We start from the raw sequence: 13,993 nt of genomic DNA on the forward strand, positions 1-13,993 counted from the left end.
CATGATAGATCACAGTATGGACCACCAAGACAGCAGACTGGTGTATTCCAATGCACTGTCACCCTTGGAAAAACAGCGCAAGACACATCTGATTCCAAGTCTGTGGCAGAGCACTGGAAGTTTGCTGCCAGCTCCGGAAGTTTCAGGAGAGAAACAGAGGACAAACAGAAGGATCTCTCCCCCCAAAATATATTCCTTCCAACTTAATTTTCATAGCATCTAGAATTCTACCATTAGGAACTATTCCTATTATACCCTTTTGTTTTGTTCTAAAGAGAGTATCTTCTTAAGATGTTCTTTTGCCCAGATCAGCTAATATGTAAACTAATACTTTATGGGAAATGTCTAGCTTTCAGGAAGGTTGCAGAAATTGATCATTGGCCAAATGCCTTGAAGGAGGAAAGGAAGAAGAGGAGGTAGTTGGAGGAGAAAACGAGGAAGAAAATAATCCTATAATAATATAATATAAAATAATATAAAGTAACTGGGAGAAGAAAAGTAGAGAAAGAGATGCCAATTCCCGTCCAAAGCTTTAATTGCCAAGTTTTCTTAGAATGAATTTTACAGAGTTATAAGTTCTTGTAAATGGAATCTATAATGGAAATGCTGAGAGATTCTTGTCTAAAGTGGCATTATTAGATGACGCTGTGATGCTACTGTAATGTGATAAATTATTAAATTGTTGCAAAATGCTGTTTTTTGCCTTAAATTTTTAGTTTGTGTGTCTTGAAAACTATAGTATTAAAAGTATTGAGATTGTGCAAATGCTGGGCACGGCTTGGCATGAGATAATTTGTTTTATTTTTACAAAATTGTAATATTAACTATGCAAGTGTGTTTATTAAAAGGACACAAAACTATATAAAAAAATAATATAAGGAAACTTAATTCCCTAAGATGTATGTCCTCCCCTGATGTTAGATCATAGGCATATACAATCCAGGATGCCCTACTGGGAAGACAGGCCCTTTCTGCTGGAGCTATTGTTTTTACTGCTATCTCATCCTTAGAATAATTCTATAAGCTAGTCATTGTCTTTGTAACGTGTTAGTTGGGGTTCTTTTGGTTACAAGTGAAAGAAAATCTCAAACAGGTTTAAGGAGAAAGAGAGAGAGAAATTTGTTGGTTTGGTATCTTAGTTTGAGTTCCCCTAAAAGTCATGTATTTGGGAGGCCATCCCAGAAAGTGGTGTGTGGGTGTGGGGAAGCAAGAGAAAAATAGGAGGGAAGCGAATAAAGAATGTACTAATGAGCTGGTGACTGCTGGGGAGAGTCCTTGTAGAACACACAGCAGGACTGGGTCACTGAGGGGCAAGAAAGCTGGGTATTGCCCAGCCTAACAACTCTCATTCCTGTTGCTTGAGGGTTACTCTGCGGGTGTTAACTCTCTAGCACTTCTGGCCTGTCCTATCTGCCCCATCCCGGCCCATGTGTGCTGATGCCACCAGGGAGTTCTGCAGGCAACTTCCCTGAAGGCTGAGGGGATACAGGCAGAGACCAACAGCTTCTGCCTCAGCCAGGTAACTGGAAAGCCGACTCAGGTGGATGCCAGCCCTGAGGTGAGGCCATTGGCCTTCCTCTCTCTCCATGTCTTGACTCGGCTTTCCTGTGTGCTCAGGCAACTCTCTCCACCTGGGAGCCCACTTATATCCCTGGGGAAAGAGAGCTTCTCTGCCCATTCCAGCAAAAGTCACAGAATTGGGGCCTCTTGGTCCAAATGTGGGAGTGAGAAGGCAGGTCCTTTCGGTTGGAATTGTTTTTGATAAACAAACGACAGAGTAGCCTTTGCGAGAATTTTGCTTTGGAACCTGTATTTAAACCTTAACCCCTAGATCAGGACCCATGGGGGAGAAAAAAAGGCACATGCCTATTTCGTGATCCATGGATTGAGTCTTGAGGCAGATGTTTGCATCTGTTTCAGAAAAGCATTGAAAGTTAATAGGAAAAGGTATCTCAGTAAAGTAGGAAGGTAGAATAAAGCAGCCTGTGGCTTATGGAGTTGTCTCTCCTACATAATAACTGTTTTCCTCTAAGAGGCACTAGGAATCCCCAGAAGCTTCTGTTTGTTTGTTTCCCCCCCTAAAGATATATATCTTTATCTCTGAACTAAAAGAGGCTGTTCCCTGTGGGGTTTAAAACCAGGGAGGCACAATTGGAAATTGGGCTCTTGAGGGATGGCTGGAGCCGACTATGGTAATAAGTTCTTTGGAGGCAGGGAGGGGGTGGCTATCTCTCCCCTCCCCACAGATAGGGAGGGGCAGGGAAGGGGGGTGCACAGAGTAGGGGGTGGGGTAGGTAGAGAATTCTCTTGAGGATGATAGATTTTGAATAGATAAAGATGAAAATTTATTTGTAATACAACTCTCCCTATCTCAACCAACAGCCACAACATTGAGTCAAAAGTGAGATTCAGAAACAATAGTTTAAGATGATTTATTTGAATAGACTGCAGAAAAGCTTTTCCCTCATTTTAAAAAACAATCTTGAGCTTTATAATTACTTTAAAAGTAACACATATTCATGCTTTAAAATCAGAAAATGTAGAAAAGTATGAAGAAAATAAGTCACTCATAATCCTATCATGTAATGTTTTGATGCTTATTGTTTCAATTTTTTCTATTAATAGGTATACTTTGAAAATGCAATTAAACTGCATATCCTGTTCTGTGATTTGCTTATTTTACTTAATTTATCATGTACTGTTTATTTTTTCACATAATTAAAACATGCATCAATATGTATTTAACTGTTTCTGTTTGGGGGCATTTAGATTGCCTTTCTATTTCAATGTGAACCTGTACTTTATTTTTGAGGAAGAATAAAAAACTGCATGTGTAGTTTAAAGAAAGTTTTATTCCTTCTTCCCAAGACATTAATTCACTAATCATTCAAAATGTCTGTCTGTTGCCTGAAAACAAGGACCTTTCTCAGCTTTTGAGAAATGGGGAGGCCTTTGGTAGACAGATTTCAGGAGGGTGATGTGTGATGGGTGATGGGGTTGGGGGTTGGCGATGGTTCTCAGTAGTAGTTTGTCACACAATGAAATCTTTTTTTGTTTTCAATTAGATAAGTTGTGGTTTACATAAAAATGATGCATAAAATACAGGATTGCCATATACCACCCCACCAGGAACACTTGCATTGGTGTGGAAAATTTGTTACATTTGATGATAACACTTTTTTGTAATTCTATTTTTAAATGGTGGTTACATTTGTTACAATTGGTGAAAGAGTGTTAAAGTAGTAGTGTTAACTATTGTCCATAGTTTATGTAAATGGAGCCCAGGTTATTCTTTAAGGTTTTCAAGAATACTGTTAGTTGGGGCTTGACGTACTGTGGCAAACTGCAATCTCTGGCTGAAGCTTACATAAGAGTAACCTCCAGATTTTCAAGCTCTATTTGAAATCTCGTAGCCACTGAAACTTTTTTTTTCATTTGTTTTCTCCCTTTTGGTTCAAGAAGGCATTGTCAATCCCATGATGCCAGGGCTAGTCTCATTCCTGGGAGTCATATCCCATGTTGCCAGGGAGATTTACACCCCACACAGTGAAATCTTAATGCTTAAAATATTTAGAAGACAGCAAAGTTGTAAGTAAATGGATTCCAAGGTGTGTGTGTATGTAGGTGTGTAAGTGCGTGTGTTTGGCAAGTGGGATGGGATTAGGTGGCGTTAAATGTGAGTTATTCAGAACAGAACCAACTTGCTGATGTTGAGGGTGAGTTGGATTAATCTTATTCTTAGCATGTGCAAACCATTATTTTGCTGTTATTTAGCAATTAGCTCCTTTCTCCCTATCTCCCCCACACTCTCACTCACAGGCACTAAACATTACACGCCCACAGCAGAGGAGAGGATTGGAGCTGCTTTTCTTTGTAGGCCAAGGTCAATTTGTCACAATGAACCCTGACTTTCTTTTCTTTGGATCCAAGGTTCTAGCAACATCTTTTCTGAAATATTGGAGCCTGCTCATTTAGATATACCTCCTTTGTTAAACTTTCCCAGATGTCCCAGCAGAATTAATTATTCTTTCATGGGCATACCCACTTACTTGCAATTATTCACAATTCTTTTTTCTTTTTTTCACCTTGGGTTATAAAATGTTGTTTATCTGTTTGTGTCCCAGTGTTTGAGGGTATGCACTTTTTCTTATTCATTGTTGTGCTTCTTATGCCTGGCACAGAGCCTGACTTAAGTGCTCAGCAAATATTTGTGGTAAAATCAAACAAAATAAAGAAAAGACTAAGGAATAAGATAAAGCACTCAGACTATGAGTATTTCTTTCCCTTTTAATTTTCTTCCTGTTTGTTGTTTCTGTTCTTCTTATCACTTAGGTTAGGATATTTAATTTAAAGTTTATTCAGGGTTCTTGTACTCTTAGGAGAAAAGTGACAAGAACAAAAGCCAATTAAATAAGTAATATTTGGTGACTGCATCATGTTAAACATCAACTACAATCAATAGTACAATAAAAGAACATAAAAAATATCCCTTGGTTTGGATCTCAGCACATCAAAGGCTGGCCATTTTCTTTGGGTTATTCTTTCTCTGGACATGTGCTTACTTCCAAGCTTACAGAATTGAAGTGAGGTCTAGCAGGTATGGGGTTGATTCCTGGTTGGGTGAGAAGGATTCCCTAGCAAGTATGGATATTCTTTTTCTTGTCTATGGGGGAAATTTGCTTCTAGATTTAATTGAATTTGTTATTTTATAAAGTTCTTGAAGCCCAAGGGAAATTCTGCTTGTTTAATAAATCAGAGAAACAAGATTTTATAAAAATCCTAAGTGACTTGATAAACACACAGAATGAAACATACCTAATTCTTACATTTAAATCAATTCGGTAACTCTGTATTAGATGCTTACTGTGTGTGACACTCTGCAGGACAGTGGGAAACAGGAAAGGAGGAAAGACGGCTCCTGCCCTCAGGAAGCTAAGAGTTTAGTAGAGACTGACATGTTAATTGCTATCTAAATACACGTCTTGATGTAATGAGGTCTGGGTAGTGTTCTGTGCCAAATATACACTTTACAATGGGGAAGCTGAGTGGAGAAGTGTCACGCAGTGAGCCCAAGCTGGCTTCAGACAGCGGGTGCCCTGAGTGGACACCCTTACCCCTCTTCCGCTATCACCCCCCATCTGCAGCTAACAGCCCCATCCCGGCCTTTCTCCCAGCCTCCACCACACCTCCCACAGGTGGGAAAAGGAGATGTGGGAACGAAGGTACCGCTTTCTTAGTGGTAGAGCCATGTCATGAGAATTTAGAGGAGGAAGAGAAACCACAGTTTGTAAACTCTTTTGGGTCACAGATACTTTGAGTATCTAGTAAAATACTAGATACTCAGGTATTGGAGCCTCTCCTCAGAAAACAGCAACATGCTCATATAGACAACTACAAGAGCAATCTTCAGACTCTCCCTGAGGCCCACCTGGGGCAGGAGCTGAATCTTACCTCTTTCCTAGCGCTGACTGGCTCTCTTCCATCTGTGCCAACTGCACAAACGAACAAGACCGCTCCTGAAAGCAAGTAAAGGGAGTCAGGAAACAAAAATCTGAACACTCATGTTAAACCAGTCAGAAAGGAAACAACATAAAACATAAAAAATAATGTCTTTAGCTTGATATAGTAATAAGTAATTAAGTGAATATTTTTACCACAGAAGGCTGAAAATTTTCATTGTTACTACATTTTAAATTGTAAAACAGTAGCAAAACCTCTGAGAATAGTATAAAATACCTATTCCCAATGCTGACAGGAGGTCACTGTTTATAATGGAATACTTTTTCAGATGGTAGATAGATTTAAGAATTTGAAGGAATAATGGGAAAGCTCTGTGAAATGATGTATTTTTGAAAACGGATTTATTTGTGATAAAGGGAGAGAAACGCGGTTGTTTTCTGTTATCCTTTACCCTTATGTTATTCCTTCTTGCCTTTCTCAATCACCTTTGCTTTTCTCTTCTACATTTGAGCTCAGGCTATTGATATAGGAAAGACCAAAGATTTATTAGGCTATTGAAAGGAAATAACTTTTCAAATGCCAAGCAAAATTTCTGGGGAGGAAAATGTCCCTTGAGCTAAACAGTAGTTTGGAAATGTGATCTTTTAGAAAATACCGGAGACCTTTCAGAAAATAAGCTGATTGTTTTGGTTCAAATCTGATTTGTTGTTAAATCAGGGAAAAATAGCCTTTATCACAAATGCTTTAATGCAGAGTTTTGTTTTGTTTTTTTGAAATGATAAATTTTGACCTTACCTTGATTTTTCTAATTTCCCTCTCCTTAGTTCTCTCAAACTGAAATTCTGATTACAGAGGAGAAGTTTGTAAAGCCTAGACATTCCAAACTCGATACAGAGACTACCCTGAAGAGAATTACTGTGGACAGAGCCATTACAACAGACTCCATATATCTTGCAGTATTGCTTCTTGCAGCAATTTTTTCAAATGAGCGCCAATGTCTACATAATAATTTGACCAGAAAGATCAGTCACCTAGGACACTTGTACTGAGTATCCCCACAATAATTAGAAAAGGGGTACTGGGATCCAGGGGGATGCTAGGGAAAAATAAGGTTGGGGAGGATCAGCTAGTGGCCTGACTCATCAGAGGCAACATGAATATGGCAGAGAACTGCTAATTTCCCCTTAGTACCCATTCTTCTTTCTTTACTTTTAAAATTAAAATCTACTACTTTTACTTGCACACATGGCTGGACTGTATTTCCCAGGTTTCTTTGCACTGGGCATGGCCTATGGGATATGAATGGAAGTATTGTTGTAAGGTAATCAAATATATTAAATTTATGAATGGAGATTTAAATATCTAAAGGATCTAATTAAATTGGCTTGTAAGTGGACCAAACATTGATTTAAAATGTCTTAAAAATATTTAAAAATTTTGCCTGATATCGAATATAATAGGTTTGTAAGGAACTTAAAATCTTAAGAAAGAACTAATGTGAGTTTTAAACCTTAATAAATGTAGTATTAAATTACTGATTAAAAATGTAATTTGTGCTAAGGGCTACAAAGCCATTTTGAGTATCCTAGACTGTTAACACTTCAGATTTCCAACTAAGCATGAAAAATGAGATGTGACCTTCCAATAGGTCTGAATCACTGGCTAATTCACCAATGCCCACACTTTTGTATACTCTATTCATCAAATCCCCAGGCAGATGACGGCTACTGAGACAAGAGATAATAATAAATTGTTCTCCACAATAACAATTGAAGCTCTATACAGTGTCAATTGACTCATTTTTGCTTTGTTCCTGGAGAACAAGTGGGGGCTTTTCAGTTTGGAGATCACAGCAGCATATCTCTGAGGTCTTTAATAATTTCAGACTGATCATGGATACCGCATTCTTTGATTAACTCTGCCCTTATCTAAGAGAAAGAACAAATGAATGAAAGTGAATATGCTTGGCAGTTAAAAGAACTGCTTGGGCATTGCTTTTCTCAAATACATGAGATAAAATGTTGATCAAAATGTACATTAAATCATGAAGGAATGAAGAAATTTCTTTGTACCATGCTATCTTTTTGGGGAGACAAACCAGTAGCTTACCTAATACTTAGCCTTCAACTAGATTTTAGAGGATTTCCATTTTCCCCAACACCTTGCCATTTGTGTAGAGTTTCCACCAGCCTTTCAGAATATTGAAGCAATCAGACTGCCCAAACATTTTATTCTGGGAGCCTGTCATGATGAGGACAGAATGGACGTTGCTGAGGTCCAGTAAACTACTTGGTAAAGAGCACTGGATAGGGGTCAGGAGACCTGAGCCCTATCCCAGATCTTCCACTCACTACCTGGGCCAGTATGGTCAGGCCATCTCGGCTCTTTGAACCTGAGTTTCCTCATTTGGAAGAACTTTTGTAAGGATCAGATGACTTGATGTATAGGAAAGGGTTTTGCAAACTAAAAAGTGCCATATAAATGTAGGGGTACTGTACAGTTTGGAGTATATTGACTAAAGTCCAGAAAAGCATGAGACATAAGTGGGAAGTTTTTTAATGGATTAAAGTACATATTCTTAGATGTGACCTTCACATTTCCAAAGGAGACCTGTAATAGGGCAGAAAGAAAATGTGGTTGAATTAAGAACTTTTTTTTTTTTTTTTAAAGTCCAGAATGAAGCCCGAGTGATTGGGAAAAATTCTGGAATTTCCAGCTTCCTGCTTATGTAGACAGAAGCCACTCTGGAACATTGGAATTTATGTTACCAAGGTAGGTGACTGATTACTTGTTAATGACTCTAGCATATTTGTTTTCAGGTTTTTTAGCTTAAGCTCAGATAGTTTCATCTAGTATCATGTGATGGGCATCTCTACTTGGAGGCTATAGTCATGTTCCATGCTTTCCTCTGATACTCTCCCCTGAAAAAATGTGTCCATGCATCCAAACAAAACAACCCAAATTATTCTTCTGTCTGTCTGTATGTGGTCATTGGTGGCTCCAATGGCACTAAGCTAATTTAGGATAAATCCCTGGACAGTGTGCAAGGATGACAGCCCTTGTTGAACTTCTGTAGAGCTTGCTCATAAATCTTCCTGCCTCCAGTCAAATCCATTCTCATTTAAATGCATAAATCTTCACTGCTTAAAAGTCGTTCATTGACTTCTGATCTCTGACTGGACAAATCCTGAACTTGGAGAAGGGCAGTGGTTCTCAACTGTGGCTGTCATTTGAATCAATTAGGGACCTATGAAAAAATGCAGATGCCTAGGCTTCAAACCCAAGGCTGATTTAAATGGTCTGGGGTGTGACTAGCCATCAGAAATATTGATTCCTCTGGGTATCCAGGGTTGAGAATCTAGGGGAAGCTGTACAACATAGAGCTTGGAAAAGTAAGTTCCAGAATCTTACTGAATTGGGTCCTACTCTTGGCTCTGCTACTTATTTAGCTTTGTGATTTGGGACAAGTTATTTGATCTCTCATTTTCATTATCTGTAAAATGAGAATAAGAAGAGTACCTCTCTCACAAGGGTTTTGTAAGGATTAACTGTGACCCTGCATATATAACACCCTGTAGAATGCCAGGTATGTCATAAGGGCTATTAATGCTGTGGATGCTATTATCATCATTATGATCATGGTCATCATTACTGTAATTGTAACGAATACCACTCCTCTTCATTTCACCCAGTTTCTGAACAGGGCTACCAGTGACATTTAGGCTAGGACAATGGCTAACTGTATGTCACCATATGGACACTTAGCATCGCTGGCCCCCTAACTACTAACCGCCAGCAGCACTTCCTGAGTCATTGTTTCAACCAATAATTGCCTCTACCCATTTTCAAATGCCTGTTCCCTGGGGCTTGGCTGAGTCTCCTTCCTCATCTTGGAGTTCTCCCCATCCCCTTCCACTTCTCTTAGGCGAAACTGAAGTGGGTACAATTTTAGGCATGTGCCCCATGTTGCTCCTGCTTGAATCGCCCATCTCTTCCTCTCCCTCTGGCCACTCAGTATCCACTTCCTCTTTGGAGCTTCTGATTCCCTCTTTTCCCAGTCATTTATCACTTCTGAACTTTGTACATTACTTTAGTAATACATGAGTACTCAAAACTGTATTCATATTTATTCTCCATGAAAGATTCTTTACATGTGTTCTAGTTTAATAAAACAAGACTGCAAATTTGTATTAATATCTCCAAATGTAAGAGATGATCCTGAGGCTCACAGATATTAAGTATCTTGCCCTAGTTCATCCAAATAGTGTCAGAGCTGGGCTTCTTCATACCTCAAATTCTATGCTTTTCCTGTTGAACCATCACATTGTTGTGTTGTGGCTCTCGTTTATATTTCTTCATGTCTTCCTCTCTCCCATCTTTCTTCATGTCTTCCTCTCTCCCATTGACAATAAGGGCAGGACCCGAGAGTGTCATCTTTTTATTCCCAGTTAGAATGACTGGTGCACAGAGTCAGTGCTCAAAAAATGCTTGTTGGATTTGAGGAAATTATGCCATTTTACAGTTGGTGCCGTATGGTTGAGTTTCCATGCTTTTCTGGCACCAGCTTCCTGCCTTGATTGTGAGCTCCATGAGGACAGGGACCTTGCCTTATTCATCTTTGTTTCCCCTGAGTATAGCACATTGGCTAACTCATGGTAGGTACTCAATAAACACTTCTAAGAACCACTTAACAATACTGGCATCTTGCCCTCATAGTTTGTGTCTTTAGAACACAGGCTGCTTTCTTCTGGCTTTCCCAAGACCCTGGAGCAGAATGGAACTGGTTTGGAGTTTTCTTAAGCTATGTTTGGCCTCTGAGAGCCTCTGAGAAGGAAAGAGCAGCACTGGCAAAAAGAAGCTGTCGAGATGATGTGATGACTAAAACTGGAGTAGATTTGTTTTTGTTTTAAAAATACTCTTAAAATATAGTGGACAATCTTCAGGACCTATGGCTAAGCAAAACGTTCTTAGACTTGACACCAAAGGCAAAATCCATCAAAGGGAAACTGATAAATTGGACCTCATCAAAATTAAAAGCTTTTGCTCTGCAAAAGACCATGGGAAAACTATGAAAAGTCAAGCTAACGACTGGGAGAAAATATTTTCAAACCACATATTCAACAAAGGACGAATCTCTTTTTCAGATTTTACCAGTTTTACATGCATTTGTGTGTATGTAAAACATACATAAAAACTCTCAAAACAATAGTAAAAAATCAAAATAATCCAATTAGAAAATGGGCAGAAGATATGAAGACATTTCATCAGAGGATACACAGATGATGAAATATGTTCAACATAAATAACCATTAGGAAAATGCAAATTAAAACCACAGTGAGATATTATACACTTATCAGAATGTCTAAGATAAAAAAGTCATAACATCAAATGCTAGGAGGATGTTGAAAAAACTGGTCACTTACATATTGCCAATGGGAATATAAAATGGTATCCACTCTGGAAAAAGAGTTTGTTTCTTCCAAAACTAAATGGGTACCTAACAAATGACCCAGCTATTGCAATTTTGGATGTTTATCCCAGAGAAATGAAAACTAATTTTCACACAAAAACCAGTACATAAATGTATATAGAAGCTTTATTCATAATAGTAAGTGAATGGTTAAACTGTGGAAATCCATACCATGGAATAAATAAATAAAAGGAGCTATGAATGCAACACATTGGGTAGATCTCAAGGGAATGATGTTACGTGAAAAAGCCAATCTCAAAAGTTTACTTACTTAGATTCTATTTACATAGCATTCCTGAAATGGCAACCATATAGTGAAGGAGAAAAGACTAATGGTTGCCAGGGAGGGGATGGAAGTGGGGGGTAAGTAACTGGGGCAATAAAAGGGTAGCATGAAGGATCCTTGTGATGGAATTGCTTTGTCTTGACTGTGGTGGTAGTTACATGATTATACAGATGGGATAAAATTGCATAGAATTTAATACCTACACATACACACGAATGCATTTAAAATTGGTGAAATCCGAAAATGCGTTGTGGATTTTATCAATGTCAGTTTCCTGGTTGTGATTGTTCTATAGTTAATTGAGATGGTACCATTGGGGGAAGACTAAGATAAAAAAGTCATAACATCAAATGCTATGGGATGCCTCTGTGTTATATCTTACATCTGCATATGAATTTCCACTTACCTCAAAATAAAAAGTTAAATATGCTTTCATAAATTGTCTTAAATGAGATAAATTGATATTATTTCCCATTTTATGGAAAAAGAAAGCAAGATTCAGACATGTTAAGTATCATGACTTAGATCACTCAAATGCAAGTTGCAAGAATCGAATTTGAATCCAGGTTTCTCTGACTCCAAAACTGTATCTCTCATTTTCATTACTTTACACTTCCAGAAGGGATAGCTGAAATCTTGCTAATCCTTTCTGTAGATGGTCACAATAAAAAGGGACTTCTAGCATAGGTCATTAGTTCCTTATGGAGGGATTTATTTAGTTCTTTATGGAAAGGAGATGGAATGCAATGCTGGTAAGAGGTAGGACAGGCCTGGAAGGATGTTGGTGAATGAGTTAGAGGACAGCATCAAAGATCCTCTTTGCTCTCTTCACTGTTGTTGTTGTGTTAAGGGCTGACTTTGGAACCCAGAACTTTCAGAAGGGTTGAAGGAAATGTGCTATGTGGACTGCAACCTCCCAGACTGCAGTTGGAATTCAGAAATTTAGAGAAGGCCTTTTTGGCAATTTGGTAGACACATCAGACCATGCAGTTGGCCAGAGAATTCTGGGGTTCAGGATAAAACTCCAGGGCATTTTTGTGTCCCCTGGAGACATCATTGCTTTCCTGAGTGTGCTGGCAATGAGTGTACTGTTTTTATGAGTTGATTCTTTACCCCATCAGAATTATCAGGAGGACTGAAAAGAGCCTTCTGGGATGTGTATCAGATTTCCAGCTGACAGAGTTGGATGCAATGTCCTTTCTTGTAGATGCTTAATGAGTATTTGTTGACTGATTTACGATGTCATTTTAATCTAACCTGAATACTAAGTAGAAATCAGGCAGGGATCATTATTTACCATGTCAATATTTCTGCAAACTGCCTTTCAAGGTCTAAGGCTGGCTCTCTTCCTAGGGCCAGGTTTGTGATATGGAAGGCTGTTTTTGTTTGTTTTTTTAAACATCAGAATACATTTTATCTCTGTAACTCTCAGTTGCAGTAGAATGAATCCTCAATCTTAATTCTTCCTTTGACAAGTGATGTGAAATGTGGATAGTGTGTGGTAAGGAATGTAGATGAAAGTATTCTTGTAATTTGATTTTCTTTGAATGTGAAACTAATGTCTGACATAAATAAAGATCAAATATGACCCATCACACATACACACACCACTCCGTCCATACTATCAGTGACTGGTCAGGAATATTATAAAAATTCTGCTGCCTCCAAAAAAGGTAGTACACTTTGCTTTAGTCATCAAGAAGCACTTGCTAGGCAATGTTAGTCCTATAGCAATAGTGACAAAGCAGTTATGAAAGAATGGATGTATCAGGAGCTGCAGTTTGTTTTTCAAATAAACAAAACTGACTGGCATGTTCCTCAAACTAACCCACCGGGTATTGTGACTGGACATTGACAGACTAAAGAAAAAGGATGTGCTGACTTACAGTTAACGTGCAAGAGAGGCTTTTGGACATTACAGAGAGGAAACTTTGGCTTTCCCTGTACTATCATAATATACAAAGGGTTAATAATTCCATATGTTTGGGGGAAAATTTTATAGTGTCTATAGAATGACACTGAACTATGGTGAAGAGAAAAATTTTTTTCTTTCTTGAATGGTGAAAACCTTTTCAGTTTGGAGGTAATGGAAAAGACACCCACATTTAAGGGAAAAGAACTGAAAGTTAGTAAAGGTGCAAACAGCACAGCCTTGTGCCAAATGTTGAAAAAACTGCGACCCTTTGCTTTCTGAGAGGAATGAGGCTTTGTGGGGTCCCAGGGTAGGAATTCTCCAAACATTGCTTAACAAGGTCTACAGCAAACAAAAGGCTTTCACCTGAGCCGAGTAGGGCTTTAGGGTCTGTGAGCAAAATGCCAGTGTAGATAACAGCATGGATCTGGAAACCTGTATAAAGCCTTTTTCTCACTGTGAAGAAAACTGACATTTTGCTTCATCTTACCTTTCAAAAACTGTGTTCATTCACTGTAGAAAAACAGCCAACGTTTTTACTTTTTAGACTTTGTTTTCTTCATCACAATGTACTGTTTATCTCCTTTGGATTATTAGGACAGTATTTGTCACAATCTGTACCAGATGGAAGCTACTTTCTTTTTAATTGCATTACTCCTAATGCCAGTATTTGAGACAAATTTCCATCTCCATTAGACAAATAATTCAGTTGTTTTTGTTTTGAATAAATTATGGGGCTGTGGTTTCTGGTGCTTTGGTCTCCGAAAGGTTTATTTTCCAAAAATGATGGAATGGCTCAACAAAACTTAGATGAATTTGCAAACCATAAATTGTCACATATTTAAAGATGAAGTAGTTTACATG

General features: G+C 38.4%; 1 long non-coding RNA gene across 1 annotated transcript in view; it reads left to right on the plus strand.

The window, feature by feature from the left end:
• The first annotated feature begins 8,129 nt into the window (after positions 1-8,129).
• LOC119534415 overlaps positions 8,130-13,993 on the plus strand; it is a 104,139-nt gene continuing 98,275 nt past the window's right edge. Inside the window, exon 1 of the long non-coding RNA XR_005217021.1 lies at positions 8,130-8,232. This is a non-coding gene — a long non-coding RNA (uncharacterized LOC119534415). The remainder of the gene's footprint in view (positions 8,233-13,993) is intronic.

Source organism: Choloepus didactylus, chromosome 5 (assembly GCF_015220235.1).
Source record: "Choloepus didactylus isolate mChoDid1 chromosome 5, mChoDid1.pri, whole genome shotgun sequence".
Classification (NCBI taxonomy): domain Eukaryota; kingdom Metazoa; phylum Chordata; class Mammalia; order Pilosa; family Megalonychidae; genus Choloepus; species Choloepus didactylus.